Source organism: Cryptomeria japonica, chromosome 9 (genome assembly GCF_030272615.1).
Source record: "Cryptomeria japonica chromosome 9, Sugi_1.0, whole genome shotgun sequence".
Lineage (NCBI taxonomy): Eukaryota > Viridiplantae > Streptophyta > Pinopsida > Cupressales > Cupressaceae > Cryptomeria > Cryptomeria japonica.
Window position 1 is genome coordinate 619,352,011 of NC_081413.1, and position 21,131 is coordinate 619,373,141.

Here is a 21,131-nt window from a genome sequence, read left to right on the forward strand (position 1 = left end):
ATAGGTCACCAATTGCAAATATCCTCTGGGTCCCCAACCTTGGGGATAATCTTGATGTTTCCTTGATTAATCATTTTTCCCAAGGATCGGGAATAAAAAGCTTCTAGATAGACCTTATGAAGGTCAGGACCAACACAAGGCCAAAGAGATTTGTAGAATTCGAATGGGAATCCATCACAGCCCGGGGCTTTGTCATCTACCATAGAAAAAGTGGCTTCTTTGAGATCATCAATTGTTAGTAAGATATCACAAAAGGCTTGCTGTGATTCAGAGAGTCGTTTGGGAACAACAGCTAAGCAATCTTGTAAGGCTTGGGTTCTAGTCGAAGAATCTCCTTGCACTGTGAACACCTTCTCATAATGATGGACAAAGGCTTGCAATATGTCAGGAAACTTAGTGAGAAGAGCCTATCCCTCTCTAATTTTCTTCATCCCAACAGAGGTATGATGGGCATGTAGAGCTAGGAAAAACTCCTTAGAAGCCCTATCACCTACTTTAAGCCTGTGTAATCTAGCTTTGATTTGATGTCCTCTAGCAAAGTGACTATCTGCAACTTGCTTCTGATGGCGAAGCTAGGCTAAATGAAGTTGCAGGGTAGAATCAAATGGATTCAAAGCAAAAGCTTCTATGCGAGCACATAAAGCTTTGGTGGTCACATCATACGATCGCATGCGGTAGATGGCAAGTTGCCTACCATAAATGCGCAGAAACCTTGCAGAGCGAGAAATGGCTTCTTGCCACCACACAATCCAACCAGTGTGATGATGGGGCCTTGGCTCAAGATTCCACACTCATTGAATGTGGGCCATCATGAACTGGTGGTTTAGAAGAGAGGTATTGAGGTAGAATTGCATTTTGGAAGGACGTTGCCTAGATATCTGCCATTCAATGCTAAACTGTATGGGGAAGTGGTATGACAACATCACATCAACAAGAGGAGTGGCAGGAAGATCATGATCTTCAGAAAAAGAGAAAAAAGGTTGCTTAGATATCATAGCACGATCAAGCCTTTTAAGAATTCTGTTAGAGCCAGCTCTAAAATTCGACCAAGTGTGTCAGACCCCACTAGGATGGTGGTGGTTGGTTTTGGGGTCGAAAAGACCTAATTTATTACAGATATAGTACCAAGCTTCTTGCTCTCTAGCTGTCCAACGGAAAGGCAAAAAGCCATCCTTATCATAAGTCATCTCAACCATATTGAAATCCCAACACATGACCCAAGTGGTAGGTGGAAGATTATTCATGATCTATTGCCAGAGGTAAGATCTTTCAACTGAATCATTGGAAGCATAAACATTAATGATCCCAACGGAATGATTGTCAATTAAAAGAAAAACCTAGACAATGCGTTGCATGGGATCAACCCCATGAGAAATAACTACAGTGCACCACCGAGGTGAAAGGAGAGTGACAACTCCCCCTTGATCAGCTTCATGCTAGGAAGAAAAAACAAGGCTATCTGGCTAAATAACACAACATGGAGCAATTAGCATGAAATCTACAATTTTAACTTCCTGGAAGCAAAGAACATCTAGACCTACAATACATTGATGAACATTTCAAACATAATATTTTCTGGTGAGGTTTGTGAGACCTCAAACATTCCATGAGATGTAATTCATGACAAAACTAGTATATCTTCCTCGTCCCCAAGAGAGGAGAAGCTATTGCGTAAAAAATTTGGATGCCCATTGGAGATGACGCACCATTTTTGTAAACCACCATCTACAATCTTAGCACATCCTGAAGGGCTGGGAGAATGACGTAGAGAGTGTGGAGCAGAAATCATAGACACAACTTGAGGAGTGCGCACCCAAGGAGGGCGAGCAACACCCTTAGTAGAAGCATTTCCCTATTGAGTAGGGTTTGAAACCAAATTGAGAGCCATCTAGGAGGATGAAGACTGCAAAGGAGGATCTGTCAATGGTTGAGAACTGGAATCAACGGGAGTCTTTTGGGCCGAAACCATAGGGGTTTTTCCTTTATGAACCACACTGGTCCATTCATCCTTCTTGGCTCCCTCCACTGGATGAGAGCCAGACTCCTTAACAAGGGGTTTCAATTTTAGAGTTGCCAAGGGACAATCCTTGATCTTGTGATCTGTCAATTGGCATCGATAACAAGTGTTGGGAAGGTTCAAATAAAGTACCTTCTGGGTGAAGGTGTTGCTGCCCTCTTGAATATCAATAGTTTCTTTCAAGTTGCGAGAAAGGTCAACCTCTACACATACCTTCTTTTGAGGGCGAGCATTAAAAAAAGGGTCTAGCTCAAGGTAGACAACTTTGCCAACAGACTGAGCAATGGTTTGCATGAAAGGCCAACAAGGCAAAGGAAGACCAGGGAACTCAACCCAAACTGGAACTCACAATTTTTTGTCATTCGAGACAAAAAAATTGTGAGACCAACGCTGGAAGACCAAAAGGGATGACCTAATAGTCCATGGACCATGGGAGAGAATAGCCTCTAGATGGGAAGGGTTCGAAAAGTGAAACAAAAAAAATCCTTTTGTGAGACTTTGGACACCATCAAGCCTAACTCCATGAGGAGACCAGGCTTTGGCGACCCAATCATGAAGCATGCTTTCAGGAGAGATCCTATCCACAAAATATCCTATCAAAGTGCATTTTTCAAGCCAGTCATAAGCATTGTCAAAATCCTGAATTGGAAGTACAACATCAGGTGAGGACATACCTCATGAAACACTTTCAACACAAACTTGTGAGTTTGCTCAGTGGCACCATGAGGGTCCGTAGCAGCAACTCTAGCACCAGCATCAACTGCTAGGCTAAAGTTGGTTGGAGCCATAATAAACACAAAAATATCATAGTAAATGCAGTCTGGAATAAACAAGACGGAACATGCAACCTCAAACCCCTTAACTTGATATTTAATTGCATCTTGAGTCCTATATTTCCAATCCTAGTCAATGGTTCCCTAGAGGGTTTCTTTGAGTCTTCCAGAGGCCTAAGGCAAGAATATCCTATCTCCCCATTTATTTTTATCATTATGGAAGAGGCTCTAGGTATATCTATTACGAAGGCTCAAGAGGTGGGGCTTATCAAAGGTATTAGGGTTACAAATGTGTAGCCAACTATCTCTCATAAATAGTTCGCAGATGATACTATGATTTTCAGAGATGGGAATAAGTTGGAAGCTAGGTGGTTTAAGAGGATTATTAGTCTTTACTCAAAAGCCTTGGGTCAGCTAATTAGTCAAGAGAAGTCAAAAATATTTTTCTTCTTCATTAAACCAAGAGAGGAAAGAGACATTTTAATTATTTTGGGGTTTAGACCAAGAAAATTACCATGTACATACTCAAGCCTTCCCCTTGATAAAGGAATTAAGTCCATTAAAGTGTGGGAACCTATGGGGGAGAAGATGGATAGAAATATGAATTCATGGAAAGAGAAATGGTTATCCTCAACAAGTAGATTAACAATACTCAAAGTTGTCCGCTCAATAATGCCTTTCTATCTAATGTATTTCCTCTCTCTCTCTCTCTCTCTCTCTCTCTCTCTCTCTCTCTCTCTCTCTCTCTCTCTCTCTCTCTCTCTCTCTCTCTCTCTCTCTCTCTCTCTCTACAAGAGCTCATTCCAAACTACTTCAAAGAATGAGAAATTTCTTTTGATAAGGATTAATAGAGAAGAAGAATATAGAAATGATAGCCTGGGATAAGATATGCAAACCAAAAGAGATTATGGGTGTAGGATTGGGAAATTAGTTATGGCAGAACAAAGAAATTTGGAGCAAAATTAGTGTGAAAGATATATAAGGATCCTCATCTCAAATGGGTTCAAATTATGAAAGGCAAATATCTGGAGGATGATATTATTAGTTGCATTTTCAGGACTGCTAATCTATAGAAGGGGTCCATAGTATGGAACTTTATGTTTATATGTAGGGATATCATTACTGAGAAATTATCTTGGTTTACTGTTGATGGTAGAAGTGCATAATTTTGGGAGGATTCTTGGGTGGTCTATCCATGCATTACTTCTCTAATGAATGTGGAGAGAATGAGAAATAGTTTGGAGTAAGTTTAGGGGCCCAATGTTAGAGATTATGTGGACTTTGTTGATGGAGATCCCACATTGGGGTGGAAGTGGAAACCTTATGAGCATCTTTTTTTGGATGGAGATGTTAGACAACTAATGGACATTTGGAAGGGCAAAATTTTAACATGTCATAATGGTCAAGACAAAATTGTTTGGGTGGGAGAAAAGACTGGCCATTATAGTTCTAAATATTAATACAATGCTATTATTAAGAAACAACACTTCCCACAATTAGACATTCCCACTAAAGTATGCTAGAATAAATTATATGTTCTCAAAGCAGGTATTTTCTCATGGTCATCTATGCAAGGTAGAATTCTCATGACTGAGAGATTTAGGAATACTGTTTTTGAAGGTCCCTCAAGGTGTGTTCTATGTGAATAGGATGAAGAAACAATTAATCATATCTTGTTAATCTATCCCTTTTCTTAGAAACGTTGGAGGTGCCTATGCACTAAATTAGGTCAAACTATAGTCCTTCCCAATGATATTCTAAGTTTGTTTAAGTCTTTGCCTTGATTAAACAAGAATTTTTTATATGGTTGTATTTGGGTGGTAATTCCCTCTCTAACTATATGGGAGATTTTGAAAGAGACAAATTATATATTTTTTTAAAGACAAGAAGGTGGAGTGCGCTCTTTTATTAATAAGTTAGAGGTAGAAACCATGGACATGATAAATTGTAAGATCGAAGCGCATTTCATTAAAGATTCCTAATTCACAAATTGGGATGGGATTATCAAGGGGTGGTGGAATGGGTTGAGAATTCCACCTTTCTATGAAAAAGATGGCACAAACATAGGAAGAAGAGAGACAATAGTGTTTGGGCTCTCCCTAAAGATGGATGGTTTAAATTGAATTTTGAAGGAGCTTTTAGGATAACTCCTGGGGCTATAGGAGCGGGTTGTGTGATTCATCGTTGGGATGGTTTTTGTTTGCATTTGCATGAAGATTGCATTGATGATATGTTATATTTTCATTGATATCAATTAACCGATAATGATATTATTGTAATGATGTTTTGTAATCGGTAGGAAGAGATAGTGAAGGAAACTGTAACCGGTAGGTAAGTTTATGGAGTGAACTGATATTGCTAGGTATTGGAGAGTTGAACTGGTAAACCCTACCTGTTGTTTTGATAAACCCTAACTGATTAAGTTTGGTGAATTGGTTATATTGTTTTATGATCTTATAATGAGCGGTAATGATTATGACACGTGTTCATATTGTATGAGGAGAGTTTCAAAGAGTTTTTGGCACGTTGAGTTAATTTTTTTGTCTAGGGAATGAACAAGTATATTTCATGTAATGCAAAGCGCATGATGAGTTACTAAGTTCCATGAAGTGGTGATCAAGGAGTGGTCGAGGCTTTCTTGAATGATGTATAGAGATTTTTAAGTAATCCAACAGTCATACCTGAACTGACTTGTTTGTAATCTCTATGAGGGAATTAGGTTTTCGTTGTGTTACCGACCTAATTGATTTGTTTATAAGGTCGATGAGTTGTTTTAATTTAAGAATTGGCAAAGTTGAATTGAGTGTGTGATTGCCGAACCAGATGATGTATATACAGTTTGAGTAAAGGAAAATAGGAGCATGAAAAAGATTTGAACAAGCAAGTTAAGTGCTATTCAAATAGATCAGTAAACTCTTGTAGAGCATGATGAAGAAGGAAGGTCTGAAGTTTAATAGAGAGAACTATATTATATGGAGTGATAGAATGAAAACTTATATCAAGAGTCTTGGAAATCAATACTGGGAACATGTTAATACTCAATATGTTGCACCTAGTGGGATTATGATTGATGATTAGAAGAAAGAGCAACAAGAAAACAATCAAACAATCAAACACTAGAGGCTATTATCAATTCTTTCTCTGATGCAGAATATGTTGATGTCCATCGTCTGGAGACTACAGATGACGTATGGAAGAAACTTGAAGAGATTTATAGTGGTAATGAACATGTGAATATTTCTAAGGAAGAGAGTCTAAGAGGAAATTTTGATGACATGTAGATTGCTAAAGGTGAGAATATCCAATAGTATGGTCAAAGGATAAAAGAGATAGTTGGTGAGAAAATGGATGATGCCACAATGATTAGTAAGGTGTTGAGAACCTTGCTATCGGTCTATGCTATCTGAGTTGTAGCCATTCAAGAGCTAAAATCTATTGACAAAACTAAGGTAACCCTTGACTCCATCATTGGTAAGCTTATTAAGCTTTTCAATTAAATGTTTATGATGGTAGTATTCAGAAATATGAATCAGTATTTAGAGCTTCTATTTCTAACCCATCTATGAGGAAAATAAGAGATGTTAGTCACTATCATGAATCTAGATCTAGCAGAGAAATTGATGATGAAGACAATTTAGTTGATCTTGAAGCATTGTTGGCCAAGAGATTGCCTAGAGGTACCCGTAAGTATAGGGGTAAATTACCTTTGAAATTTTTTGCATACAACAAGATTGGACACATAGCTGCTAATTGTCCTAATGGTGATAATGAGCACAAGCGAGACAAGTTCAAGAAGTACAAGGGAAAAGGAAAAAAAGATTTTCTTATTGCAGTTGATGGTGGTGTCACTGATGAGGAATCTGATGGTGATGCTAATGAAGACATTGTATTTGTAGTCATTAAAGAGGAGACATATGATCAGAAAGCTTAAGTTTCTCGCATGGATAATTCTAATGATTGGATCATTGATAGTGGTTGCTCAGATCACATGACCGGTGATCAGAGCAAATTTATTTCTTTGAATTAATTTGATGGCAGAGTTGTAAAATTTGGTAATGACTCACCCTACATGGTTAAAGGTAAGGGAACTATTTCTCTTAATGGAAAGAGCAGTGTAGATGATGTCTATTGGGTTGAAGGTCTAAAGCACAATCTTTTGAGTGATGCACAACTCAATGACAGAGGATATCTATTGGAATTTAAAAATGGTATGTGCAAAATCTATGGGAACAAAGGTGAACTGATTGCAACCAGCAAATAGACTAAAGGTAACCTTTTTCACATGAATCCTAAAGTCAACAACTGTTTAATTGCTAAAGTAGATGATAGTTTGCTTTGGCATAGAATATTTTGTCATATAAATTTTGATAACATTGTTAAAGTGAGTAAGTCCAAGTTAGTGAGAGGTTTGTCTCAGTTGGACAAATCAATTAATTCTCTATGTAAGGAATGTCAATTGGGGAAGATGACATCCTCAACTTTCAAGAGAAAGTCTTTTTCAATAGAGCATCTGTAAGATTTGATTCATACAGACCTATGTGGACCAATAAGGAATAAAAGTATTCAAGCTGATAGATATTTCATTATCTTCACTGATGATTGCTCAAGGATGATGTGGGTCACATTCTTGAAAGATAAAACAAAGGCATTTAGTAAGTTCAATGCATTTAGGTCCTTAGCTAAAAAGGAGAGTGGAAAGAAGATAAAGTGTCTGAGGACCGACCAAGGTGGAGAATTCACTTCTCAGGAATTCACTAGATATTGTGAAGAGAATGGTATCAAATGACAACTTTCTGCACCAAGGACACCACAAAAAAATGGTATTGCAGAGAGAAACAACCGGTCAGTTGTTGAAGCTGCTAGGATGATGTTGATACAAGGAGGTGTAGTGAAAATTTTCTGGGGAGAAGCTATCATCACAATTGTCTACACAATGAATAAGATTTTGGTAAAAAGAGGTAAGGACAAGACCCCTTATGAATATTGGTATGGTAGATCACCTAATGTTGGTATTTCAAGATATTTGGCAGAAATTTTTTTATTAAGAGAGGTGACTATTTTAGCAAGTTTGAGGCTAAAAGTGATGAAGGTATATTTCTTGGTTATTCCATCAAGAGTAAGGCCTACAAATTTTATAACAATCGGACATAGAGAATCATTGAGAGTGCTGACGTTCAAGTGGATGAGTATCCTGAAGTCTCAGGGGAAACCCATGTGGAGAAAAAGGATGAAGATCCTTGCATTTTATTTTTGGAACCAAAACTTGTGAAACGTAAAACTGGGAAGGAAAATACTGATGTACCAGCTCAACCGAAACAGGTAGATTCAGAAGAAGATGATGATAATGCAAAAGAAGAACTTGAAGATAATGATCATGTTATTCTGAGGTATGTGAGACTCAATCACAATCCTGAACAACTTATTGGAGATAAGGATGTTGAAGTTCTAACCAGAAGAAGAATCAAAGAAAATTCTTGCATGATCTCCATTATTGAGCCTAGAACTATTAAGGAAGTATTTGGAGATGATCATTGGGTTAAAGTTATGGATGAGGAGCTTGAGCAAATTGAGAAGAATAACACATGGAACCTATTACCTCGACCAGTAAATAAAAATGTGATAGGTACTAAGTGGGTTTTTAGGAACAAGCTGAATGAAGATGGTGTTGTAGTTCGTAACAAAGATAGATTGGTTTGCAAAGGTTATGCACAAGAAGAAGGAGAAGCTTATGGTGATACTTTTGCACCAGTGGCTAGACTCGAATGTGTTCGAACTTTACTGGCTTTTGTAGCTCATAAGGGATTCAAAGTATATCAGATGAATGTGAAGTCATCATTTTTGAATGAAATATTGAAAGAAGCAATATACATTGAGAAGATAGATGGTTATGCTTTAACTGATAACAAGGACATGGTATGTAAGTTTCACAAAGAACTATATGGATTAAATCAAGCACCGAGAGCATGGTATGAAAGGCTTCATTTACACCTGATGAAGATAGGTTTTCAGAGAACCAGTGAAGATAGCAACATATATCTCAAATTTGAAGGAGATAAGATACTAGTTAGTGAAGTGTTCATAGATTATATCATATTTGGAGGAAATGATGACATGAGCAATGACTTTGCGAATGAAATGAAAAGTGAGTTTGAAATGTCTCTATCAGGAGAGATAAAAACTCTCATAGGCTTGCAAATTCAACAAATGAAGAGTGGTATTTTCATCACACATTATAAGTATGTGAAGGAGGTATTAAAGAAATTTTCTATGAGTGACTGTAAACCAGTTGGGATACTAATGGTGATGTAGAGGTTCTAGTGTTGTTATACCACTTGCTTGGTTTTACTCACTAAAGTGTCTTCACTTGGTCTCTTCCAGTGGACCAATGATTGCAACCTTCCCTAGGTTACAATTGCTTGCCCTAGATCCTTCCCAAGGATCTCTCCATTCAGGGAAACTCACAAGTGACAAGGAGTCTCCTACTTCTAAGGTTTCAACCCTTCAACCAAGGACACCTAACAACCTCAAACCCCAAGCAATAAGATATTTACTCAAATGGTGAAATATGACTTGTGTGGATGGAATCCCATGCTAGAAAAGGCATTTGTATTCTTCTGGACCTCTCAATAAAGTTCTACAAGTCCCCAACAACATTTTCTTCCCAAGAGGCCTAGTGAGGGCTACAAGCAATTAGGCCTCCTCTTTGAGTTTTTGCCCAGTCATTTCCAAATTCTCTAAACAACACCCAAAATAAATTATAGATTTGGATACCATAAAGGACTTCTAAATTTGGCATCTGAGTATGGATAGTCAAACCCTACTGACCCTATTTAGGCACTTCTAGTCGGTATTGGGGATTAGGCTCTCAAAAGCTTCACTAGTCACAATGGATGGAAGGTTTAACACTTGTCAAGGGTCTGTACATTTCCAAGGGTCCTTCTCATGCCAAGTTTGAGCATCGTCCAATCTGTTGTCCAAGGTTTCCACCCACTTCTTCTGTTGCATAAGCTTGCCACATGAGTGATCTCAAGCCTAGGGCATCATCTTAAGGAAGGAAAATGGCACTTCCTATCTCCAAAACCACCAGGAGAAATTAGTATACATTTCAAATCAACATGTCCCAAGGTTTCAGACCGATCCCATAGAGAAATGTTGATTTATGTCACTGTTTGCATCCAAACCCTTGTTTTGAGGGTTTTCTCTGGCCAGTGGGAAAGAAAATTCAGTTTCTTCTCAACCTGAAGGTTTCAAGACCTCAAATCAGCTCCAGATGGAAGGTGAACCTCTGCTAGAACTTGTCAAATTTTTAATTCATGCAGATAATTCATACAAAATTATTCAAGAACAAAAAACTTGAGAAGAATGCAGGAAATTGCAATAACAATTTGTTTTTAAAAACAAGAATTTCATTCAATATCATCTCTAACTAGTTGGCATCATTCCCCCGGGATTATATTATTCTAAGGAAATCCTCCACCCATCTCCAATGCATACATTCAACCAACAAACTTTTTGGGATAACCATATTTCAAAATCTTACAAGAAAAGTTGCTTAAGATAATAATGCAACTTTTGGCAACTTGTTACAATTAGGTCTTGCTTTCGCACCAAAAGGTCAAGAATGAACATACCACACATTTCAAACCCATAAACATCAAACTACATATAAAATGCCCATACAAGGCTTTTGACCAAGTTGACACACCTTGGAGCCTCAACTTATTACATTGTCTAGAACTAATCAATAGGCCTTCAAACACACACATTACACCTTATATTAATAAGCATAACCATGAATCAAAGTGATTTAGACACATATCAAAAATTAAGTAGACACATGTTGTAGTTGTAGTACCTCTCCTCGATCAACCTCTTTTTGTATGTTTTGATTTACTTCAGTGATTGTTCAGTGGAACATTTTGTATATTGATTCAGATGTTATGCGATGTTATTTCATGCTTTATCTGGATTTATGGTGTATGATTTTATGCAGTATCTTAGTACTTATGATTAATGTTATTTTATGGATCATTATCACGGACTAACACTTTTACCTTACATTTTGATGTGTTGTTTATATGTTGCATGTTTGCAAGTGTATTGGGATGCGAGGGAATGATTTTCCTTCACTTACTCTGGTGAGACAAGGAACATCACGATTATCCTTCATCGGTGTGTGTGTCGTGTCTATATATATATTGGTCTATATGCACGTGTGGTTCTTTGGTGCAGGACATTGTAGGTACTAGTACCGGGTAGGTATGGGGTATTGATTCCACATGGTTTCACAAGTTTGAGCATGCCTTATATATCTGATGGGAGTGGAAGAGATAGTTGTTGTACCCTAGTTTGACCCGCAGTTACACTCGTGTGAGTATTGTTGGTCATTTGTCTTCCCCGTCTAGCTGTTATGTGAGTCATCGTGCCTTGGTTTGGTCATTTGAGAGTCGTCCTTTGATCATTCTTGGTTTTACGTGTTTTTGTTTATTTAAATGGTTATTTAATTAAATGGATGATGTTATCTTATGTTGGTGTAATTAGTTAATTATTATGCTCTGTGATTATTGATTTAATTAATTAATGAATTGCTAGATTAAATGGTTAAATGGATTATTTCATTGTGTAAAGTGGCATTGATATATTTGTGAAATAAATAATTGCCTAGTCATTTAAATGTTAAATGATTATGTTGAAAGGAAGTATTTATGAAAATAGAAATAAATAAAATCTTTCCTTTTTACTTTTCCATTTGACTTTTGCTTTTTAATTTGTTGGAAAAGAATTGTTTTGGATGAAAGTAAATATGATTGCTTTTTACTTTTTAAATATTTAAATCTAATTGGATGGAAAACTTTTAACCTAGAAAGTTTAGGTTAAAACATATTTTTTCCATCTATTCCTGGGGATTCACGGCAAGGAAAAGAGGAGAATTTTTGGAGAGAAATTCAGGAAAACTTCCTGGAGGAGCTGAAATTCGACTTGGTTTGCAAGACTGGAAATTTTTCATCTCTTTTCTTGCTATTTTTTCAAGGTTGGAGGATCCCTTCTTGTTTTGAAATTTGATTTTTGAATATTTCAGTTTCTTCCTGTGTGTTTAAAAATGCAAATCTACTTGTAGATTCTCGTGGAATGTTTGGATTGAAAGAAAGAATGTCTTTGGTTGTTAGTTTTGTGAATCCTAAATCATATGGTTGCTTATTGGAAAGAAATGGTTCATTTCTCTATCTATTGTGTGTTTTAGTTCTTGAAAATTAGTTTCTTGTTTTACCTCTTCTCTTTGGAAATGAATGTTTTTGATTGGATTTGCTATGTGCATCCTTGTTTCTAAATTGTCAAGAATTGGTTAGCTATTTCTTCCAGTGTGTTTATTTCATCATTTACCTTGCTAGTAAATTGTCCTTGAATTTTTGGATTTGGCACGGTATGTGTGTGCCTGTGAAATAATCTAGAAATGAATAGTTCCTTATGGTTATCGATTTTGTGTCTTATTGGTTTTAGAATGCTTTGGAAGCATGTGATTTTGTGTTTTACCTTTGGAATTTACCACTTCTGTGATGGGCTTGTCTCATCACGCGGGTCGATAGTGTCTGCTACCCACAGGTAGCAGAACTATCAGTCGGCAGCACCACTACTGGTTTGTAGCAGCACTACCGATCGGTAGGACTTCTACCGATCCGTATCAGTGCTAGCAATTGGTAGCAACACTACCAGTCGGTAGTACTGCTACTGATTGGTAGTTGCTGCTACTAGCGCGGTAGCAGCACTACCGATCGGTAGGGCTATTACCATTGGTAACAACACTACCAGCAACTAGTGTCTATTGCCCTTGTTTGGTTTGGAGCCTGATCAGTCTCCAAGTGGGAGATTGTTGATATGTGGCGACTGATCAACAAAAAGAAATTTGGACGTTTTTGTTGATGAAAACCGAGATTGTAATAAAACCCTAAAAAGGCCGACTTTGTTTGTTGCCCTAAAAACACATGTTACAAGCGACTGAGATGCTTAAGGCATTGTAATGTTTATGTACTATTTTTGCTAGATAATAAGAAAGATTGGACGACTATGTATGGTGGACGTAACCCATTCTGGGTGAACCACATTAAATCTTTGTGTTATCTGTGTCCTGTTTTATTCCTTTATCTTTTGTATTTAAATCTGCATATAATTGTTAGTTCATATTTGCTTCAGATCTGCTTGAAACCCTAATAGCCCTGGCAGTAGCACTACCGCAGGTTGGCCTTGGCCACTGCTTGATCTTGTACCCTTACTGGTACAAACTGGTTTACGCTAAGAACTTAAATTTTATAAATGAAATATATTGTAAGTGGTTTTAGTGCATTGACGATGGTGATTTTTCTTGTGATTTTATTATGTGATTTAATAAATTATCAATGGAAATCAAGGTATGAATTAGGAATTCAAATTGGTTAATTTGGATGTATTCTGAAAATGAATTAAATGCATGTTAGGAATTCATGTTTAATTTGGTTGAATGTTTAATGTGGATTTCATTCCTGATGGAATATGGATTTAGAAATTGATTAGATGTGATTTCTGGAAAAGAGTATTTTATTTAACTTCCAATCAATGATGTTGCAAGTGCTTATGATGTTGTTTTTCTCAAAGATTGTCTGAGTGTGGACTTAGTGAATTAGTTGTCCTTGCAAGTGTATATTGTGTTATTTTTGGTCTATGGTTTTGTCGTCTTGTGGTGACATAATTGGTACCTTTGACCAAGTGATATATGTTGGCTCCATTGTCTTAACCATGTAGTGTCCTTGCCTTATGGTTAGCCAAGAGTCGGTATGTCCTTGTTTGACCGCTTGTTCCTAAAAGTGGTGTTATGGATGTCTGCTTCGACATAGAGTCCTCGGGGAGTGACTATGTTTGTCTAGTGTCCTTGGAGAGAGTGGATTTTGAGCAAAGGTTGTGCCTAGAGTGGTTGGCAGGTTACCCCTCGAGAGTCAGATAATAAGTGATAATCTAATTAATTGATTAGGTGGGTGGTTCATACATTAATAAAGATAATTGTGCCTCGCGCATAGGTGAGTTCTTGTATAGAGCTCATAATATTCTGAGAAGGCCTAGAATGGAAAATTGACCACCTTGTCTTCATGAAAGGCTGGTAGGGTCCGCATGAGACTTAGTTGGAGCCAGAGGTTCAAGAGAGGTTACCAGGACAGAGAGCTGGGACCTATGAGAGCCTACCGAGGTAACCATCGAGCTATGCGGTGACACTCTCTCTTTAGGTTCACTTGTGTATTTGTGATGTTGAGTCACCTTGATTTTATGGAGTCATATTGTGTTGTCATGGACTCATTTTTTTTTTTCGACCATGTCATGCTTATGCTTGTTTGAGGGTCCTCATCTATGTCCTAGCATGATGGGGTGATTCCATTTTGGGAATTACATGGTCAGGTGGTAGTGCCACTTCCCATAAGATGTTTGGATTTGTACTTTCATGCGAGGATTGGCTTCACAAGTGTTCCTATGGTTCGTGGCTCATGCTTCATCCCATATTTGGAGATTTTTGTTATTTGGAGACCCTTGTGGTCATTGTATCATTGATCTTTTGTAACCTTGTATTGGTTAAGTTGTATCCTTAAATGTATATTAAGAAGCTATGTATTGGAAGAGCAATGTAATCCTATGTTTGGGATGTTTTTAACAATTCCTTTATGATATGTGTAAATTCTTATTGAAGTGGAATTATATTGTATCCTTTCAATCTTTCAATGGTGTGTCTATCATTGCACATGGATTCTTATGATCATTGATTTAATGATGAATTATTGGATTAACCTTAATTGTGGAATTTATCTTTTGGATTTAATTCTTCATTGGTGACCCTTAAGGATTTCTGGTGTAAGTCTTCCGCTTGTGTTATCATTCATGTTGTGTAAATACACTTATGATGTTTATGCTTTCAAAAAAAAAAATTGTTTCACCCTTGTTGTAGGTTTTTCCTTCGGGGTTCCTGGCGGGCCATTACACATGTCCTAGCGCCCCTGCACCATACTCCATGGGACAAGAAAACGCAAGTCCCTTGAGTTTCTAACCGGTTGACTATGGTTCCATGCTTGAGGATGACACTTTTATTCATCCAAGTAGCCTCAGACTCAGGAAGTCCCTTCCACTTGACCAGATAGTCTTTGTACACCCATATCCTGGTTTGTTTGATCACCTTGGATTCAAGAATACACTCCAATTCAAATGGCTTGCTAGGCAGTAGATCCTTCACCCATTCTACATCCTCTTCCACAAGAGATGAATCATGTGTTGCATCTATCAAGGATCCTTTGAAGGCTATCAAATCACATACATTGAAGATGGGAGATATTCCCAAGTCTGGTGGAAGTTCAACTTTGTATGCATTGTTGCCAAATTTCTGAACCACCCAAAGGGAACCTATCTTCTTCATGAGTAGTTTAGATGGTTGACCTTTAGGTAACATTTCTTTCCTTAGGTAGGCCATCACCAAACCCCCTACTTTGAACTAAATATCTCCCCTCTTAACATCTTCTCCGAGTTTATACTTATTAACACTTTGTTGAAGTGAAGCCTTAACTTGTTCATGAATCTCCTTCATGGTGACAACAAAGTCTTGTCCTTGGGCACTCCTTTTGTCCATGCCTCCAAGATATTTGAGTTCAAGTATCCCTCTAGGATGTAAACCATACACAACTTCAAATGGACTCCTTCCTGTACTTCTATTGACTCAATCATTGTATTCATATTCATCTTGTCCAATAACCAAGTCCCAACTTTTTCCATGCTGCTTGGTAAGACATCTAATGAGATTGCCAAGGGATCTATTAACCACATCAGTTTCTCCATTAGTCTAAGGGTTGTATGCTGAATAAAATGACAAATTGGTACCTAATTTCTTCTAGAGAGTCCTCCAAAAATGCCAACAAACTTGGAGTCTATATCATTGACAATATTGAGAGGGAATCCATGTATCCTGACAACTTCTTTGAAAAATAGACTTGCAATATGAGATGCATCATTTGTGCATTTACATGGCACAAAATGAGCCACCTTACTGAACCTATCAAAAATTACAAAGACACTATCAAACCCCCTAGGAGTTTTGGGCAATCCAATTACAAAATCCCTACTAAGGCTTTCCCAAGGCCTAGTAGGAATCGGTAAAGGTTGATACAATCCTGCATTAGTTGAAACACCTTTTGCCCTTTAACAAATAGGACAATGTTCCGCAAATATTCTTACCTCTGCTTGCATCTTAGGCCAAAAGTAAAACCTTGATACCTGCCCTAAGGTTTTTTCCAAACCAAAATGACCTCCAAGGCTGCCATTGTGCCTATGTAATGATATTCTCCCTCATAGAGAATTGAGGAATGGATAGTTGATGCCCCTTGAAGAGAAATCCATCCTGCAACATAAAATTAGAAAACTCAACATGAAAAGAGTTAGAAAACTTTGTACATACATCATATGCATCCTTGTAATTATTATCCTCCTTGTACATGGCCTTAAGAGAATCAACACCAACACTTTGCAACTGAATCTCTTGGATAGTGAGTGTTCTCCTACTCAAAGCATTTGTAACCTTATTAGACACACCCTTCTTATGCTTGATGGTAAAGGTGTAAGGTTGGAGTTGTTCAACCCACTTGATGTACGTTCGGTTCAACTTCTCTTGCCCATTAAGAAAACTCAATGCATGGTTATCATTATAAACAATAAACTCCTTTGGAAGAAGGTAATGGTGCTACTTTTTGAGTGTTTTCACCATAGAATAGAGCTCCAAATTATAGGTTGAATGCCTTTTTTTAGCCTCACTGAACTTTTCTGAAAAGAATTCCACCGGATGTCCTTCTTGACTAAGGATTGAACCTATTGCTTGTTTTCTTGCATCACATTCAACTGTAAAAAGTTGATCAAATTTAGGGAGCCTCAAGGTGGGAAGTTTTGCAACATTCCTCTTCATAATCTCAAATTTTTGAGATGCCTTCTCTATCCATTCAAACTTGCATTTGATTCCTCCTTTTATTGTGTCAATTATAGGAGCACAAACATAACTAAAACCCTTGATGATTTTTCTATAAAAAGTAGCCAATCCATGAAAGCTCCAAACATCACCTACTATCCTAGGTGTAATCCAATTGAAAATAGCATCAACCTTAGAAAGATCCATTTTCAAACATCCATTAGAAACTACAAATCCTAGATACACCAACTCAGTTTTCATGAATTCACACTTCTCTAGATTGATTACCAATTTCTCCTCATGAAGCTTCCTCAAAACCTGATTCAAATGCTCCTCCTTGGACCTACTAAACACCAAGATGTCATCAAGTTAAAAAATAACAAGTTTTCCAATAAATTCTTCCAATACCTCATTCATGAGGTGCATAAAGGTACTAGGTGCATTTGTGAGGCCAAATGGCATCACCATCCACTCATATAAGCTCCTATTGGTTTTAAAGGATGTCTTCCACTCATCACCAGGTCTGATTCTGATCTGATGGTAACCTGACTTCAAATCAATCTTTGAAAATCGTATGACCCTCCAAGATAGTCCATTAGGTCTTCAATCCTAGGCATAGGAAACCAGCACCTAATTGTGATCTTATTGATGGCTCTAGAATTAGTGCACATCCTCCAAGTTCCATCTTTTTTTGGTCCCAACACAGTGGGTAGATCATAGGCTCAAACTCTTCCTAATCAACCCCTTATCTAAAAGTTCTTGCACTTGTCTTGCTATCTCCTCATTCTGACTTGGAGTCATCTTGTAGGCAGCTTTATTACGCAATGTCACACCAAGGATTAGATCAATTTAATGATTGATTTCTTTGATGGGGGGAAAGTTATTAGGCATGTCTTTGGCAACACTTCCCTTATATCTAGCCAACATGGCTTGCACTTTGCTAGGAATCTCCCCCTTCTCACCATTTCCCTGCTTGGACTCATCTTTTGGGTGCAAAACTAGAGCATAGCCTTGGGTTTCTTCTTGCTTGAGGACCTATAAAAACTCCTTTCCACTAAGCAACATGACAATTGAACTAACAATCTTCTCTACCCCTTGATCAGGTAAAGGATCCATCCTAAACTGTCTACCATTCTTGGTAATGACATACGTATTTTTCTCACCATCATGCTATGCTTTGACATCATACTACCAAGGACGACCTAGCAATAGGTGACAAGCATCCATAGGAAGGATATCACACAAGATCGTATCCTTATAATCTCCCATTTCAAAATCCACCCAAGTTTGTTCATCTACTACTACATGTTGCCCCTTGTTAAGCCAAGACACTCTATAAGGACTCACATGTGGTAATCTTTTCAATTTTAACTTCTCTACCATTTCCAAAGCAAAAATATTCTTTGTGGATCCAAAATTAACAATTACCTTACAGACCTTACCATGTGACTTGCAAGTAGTCTTGAAGAGGGACTTTAATTGTGGTGTTTCTTTGTGTTGAGGTACCTTCAATATGTTGGCATTGTTAGTTTGTTAGCATTTTGCATATAGATTGCATTAATGATATGTTGTCATTGATGTCAATTGAACCGATAATGGTATTTATGTTATTGCTAATATTGTTGTTTTTGATATTGGCTAATTAACCGGTAGGAAGAGCTTTGTGGAAGATGTTGTAAACCGGTATGTTGAGTTTGTGAGTTGAATAGGTAAACTGGTGTAAAGGGTTAAACCTTTCTATGCAATGTAACTGGTAAACCCTACCTATTGTTTTTGTTAAACCCTAACCGATCAAGTCTATTGGTTTATTATCTGATGAGTGGTGATCATGGAGCAGTTGGAATTTTCTTGAAGAATGTGAAGAGATTGTTATGATTTCTAACAATCAAGATTGCACCAACTTGTTTGTAATCTCGATGATGATAATTATGTTTTTGTTGTGTTACCAACCTAATATTTTTGTATTTAAGGTCGAGGAAGTTATTTGTAAAAAGAGTTGGCAAAGCTGGCAAGATTGGCATAAACCTGTGAGTGTGCAGTTGCCTAACCAGTGAATGGATCTGTACTTTGAGTAAGGGAAGATTGAAGCTTAAGAAGGATATGATCAAGCAAATGTAGTGCTATTTAGACAGATCAATAAAACCTGTTATTCTCTAACAATTACACAATAGAAGTGGAATCCCTTAACCGGGTAAGTTCTAACAAGCTTGGTTACTCATTAAATCCTCTAACAAGGTGGTCCATTAGCTTGGATTCTTAAATCCTCCAGCGAGGTTACTCCTAACAAGGTATTGTTCTTTTCATCAAGGCATATTTGTAAATCCCTTAACCGGGTGATTCCTAACCAGAATTAGTTCTTAACAGGAGTTATTGTAAAGCTTTAACAGGCTTGGCTCCTAACAGGGTGAACTTCAAAAGAGTTCAGATAGCTATCTTTGTGAGTCCCATCGCATCGTGGTTTTTACCTTTTTGGGTTTTCCACATATAAACATTTGTGTCAAGTGGTGAATGTTTTGTGGTTATGATCTTATTTGTTGTTTTGATTAATTTCTGAATAAGGCATGATAACTAGAAGCGTTTAGAGATGAATATGTTGAGATATGATTAAGCATTATTGATGTTTACAAGGATTGAATTTGTTTACTGTTAAAGATTTTTTTTAACAGTCAAACTGGTTGATGTCAAGTATTCTTATGAGAATTGATCTTAAGTATGATAAGTTTACTTTGTGTGATTGAATTTGAGTTTGGGAACTTTTTATCATTTTTTTAGTATACTGAGTCACCCCCTTCCTCTCAGTATTCTACCAAATACTTATTCTTTCATCATACCATCACACTAATGTCCTCCTTAGCATGAGGCTCTCTCCATCCAAGGTAGGACTTGTATTTCCCATGGGAGAATTGACACTTTGTCCATCATCCTCTTGTACAAGTTGATTCCTTCTTTCTGGTCCATGTGAACTAGCAGGGGATCTACTCATGGTATGGCCCACTTGGTTGCAAATGTAGCACTTTTCGGTGAAGACACCAAGAGCCCTTACTTGACCTCCTTTTCTACCCCTACCAAAAGGTCTTCTTCCTCCTCTAAAGCCTCCATTCTTATCATTGAACTCTCCATTGGACTCTTGCTGGTTAGAATCACCATTTTTAAAAGGAGTATTCCTTCCTCCATAGCCACCTCTACTTCTGAAATTTCTGCTACCTCTTCCTCTATTGTTTTTCTCTCCTCTCCTCTTTATCTTATCTTCCAATCTCAATGCCAATTAAAAAAAAATTATTTATAGTGTATGGAGCCAAGATTCTTATCTCATCTTGTATGTTTTGTCTTAGCCCATTCAGGTATTTATCCACCTTCTCTGCCTCATCTTCATGGTTCCTTGATCTAAGACTTAGTTTGTGAAATTCTTCAGTATATGCATTCACATCCAACTCTCTTTGTCTGAGATTTTGTAGCTTCTTGTACTCAGCACTTCATAGTCTATTGGTAGGAATTGGCTCTTGACTTTGTTCTTCATCCTCTCCCAAGAGGATATCTTCTTCTTCCCTCCTTTCATTCTTTCTTCTCGCAACACTGTCTACCACAACAGGGCTGATCCCTTGAGTCTTGACTTTGCCAAACTCACTCTCTTTCCCTTAGGAACTTCTTTGTAGTCAAAGTGGTTGTCAACTGCTTCTATCCAATCAAGAACATCTTCTCCATTGAAGCTACCACCTTAGGCAGGTAAGCTCTCTACATTGTCTCTATTTACTCACTTTAAAGAATCCAAGAATATCTTTTGATCAAGGGACATATTTTGAGCCTCTTTGGCAATAGCCTCCTACTCCTCATCCTCTTTCTCTTCCTCCAAGTCATCATCCCATGCTTTGTCCTTTCCTTTGGACTGTCTAGTCTCTTTGAGTTTCTCAACAAGCATCTCTTCTATCATCTTCTTGATGGCCTTAGGGTTCATTTACTTAGGACCCATTATATTGGTCTCTTCTCCACCTTCTGTGTCTAACATACAATATTTCACCCCCAGTATTGGCTCTCATACCAATATGATGCAGAGGGTCCAGTGTTGTTATACCACTTGCTTGGTTTTACTCACTAAAGGGTCTTCACTTGGTCTCTTCCAATGGACCAATGACTGCAAACTTCCCTAGGTTACAAGTGCTTCCCCTAGATCCTTCCCAAGGATCTCTCCACTGAGGGAAACTCACAACTGACAAGGAGTCTCCTATTCCTAAGGTTTCAACCCTTCAACCAAGGATGCCTAACAACCCCAAAACCCAAGCAACATGATCTTTACTCAAATGGTGAAATATGACTTGTGTGGATGAAATCCCATGCTAGACAGGGCATTTGTATTCTTCTAGACCTCTCAATCAAGTTCTACAAGGCCCCA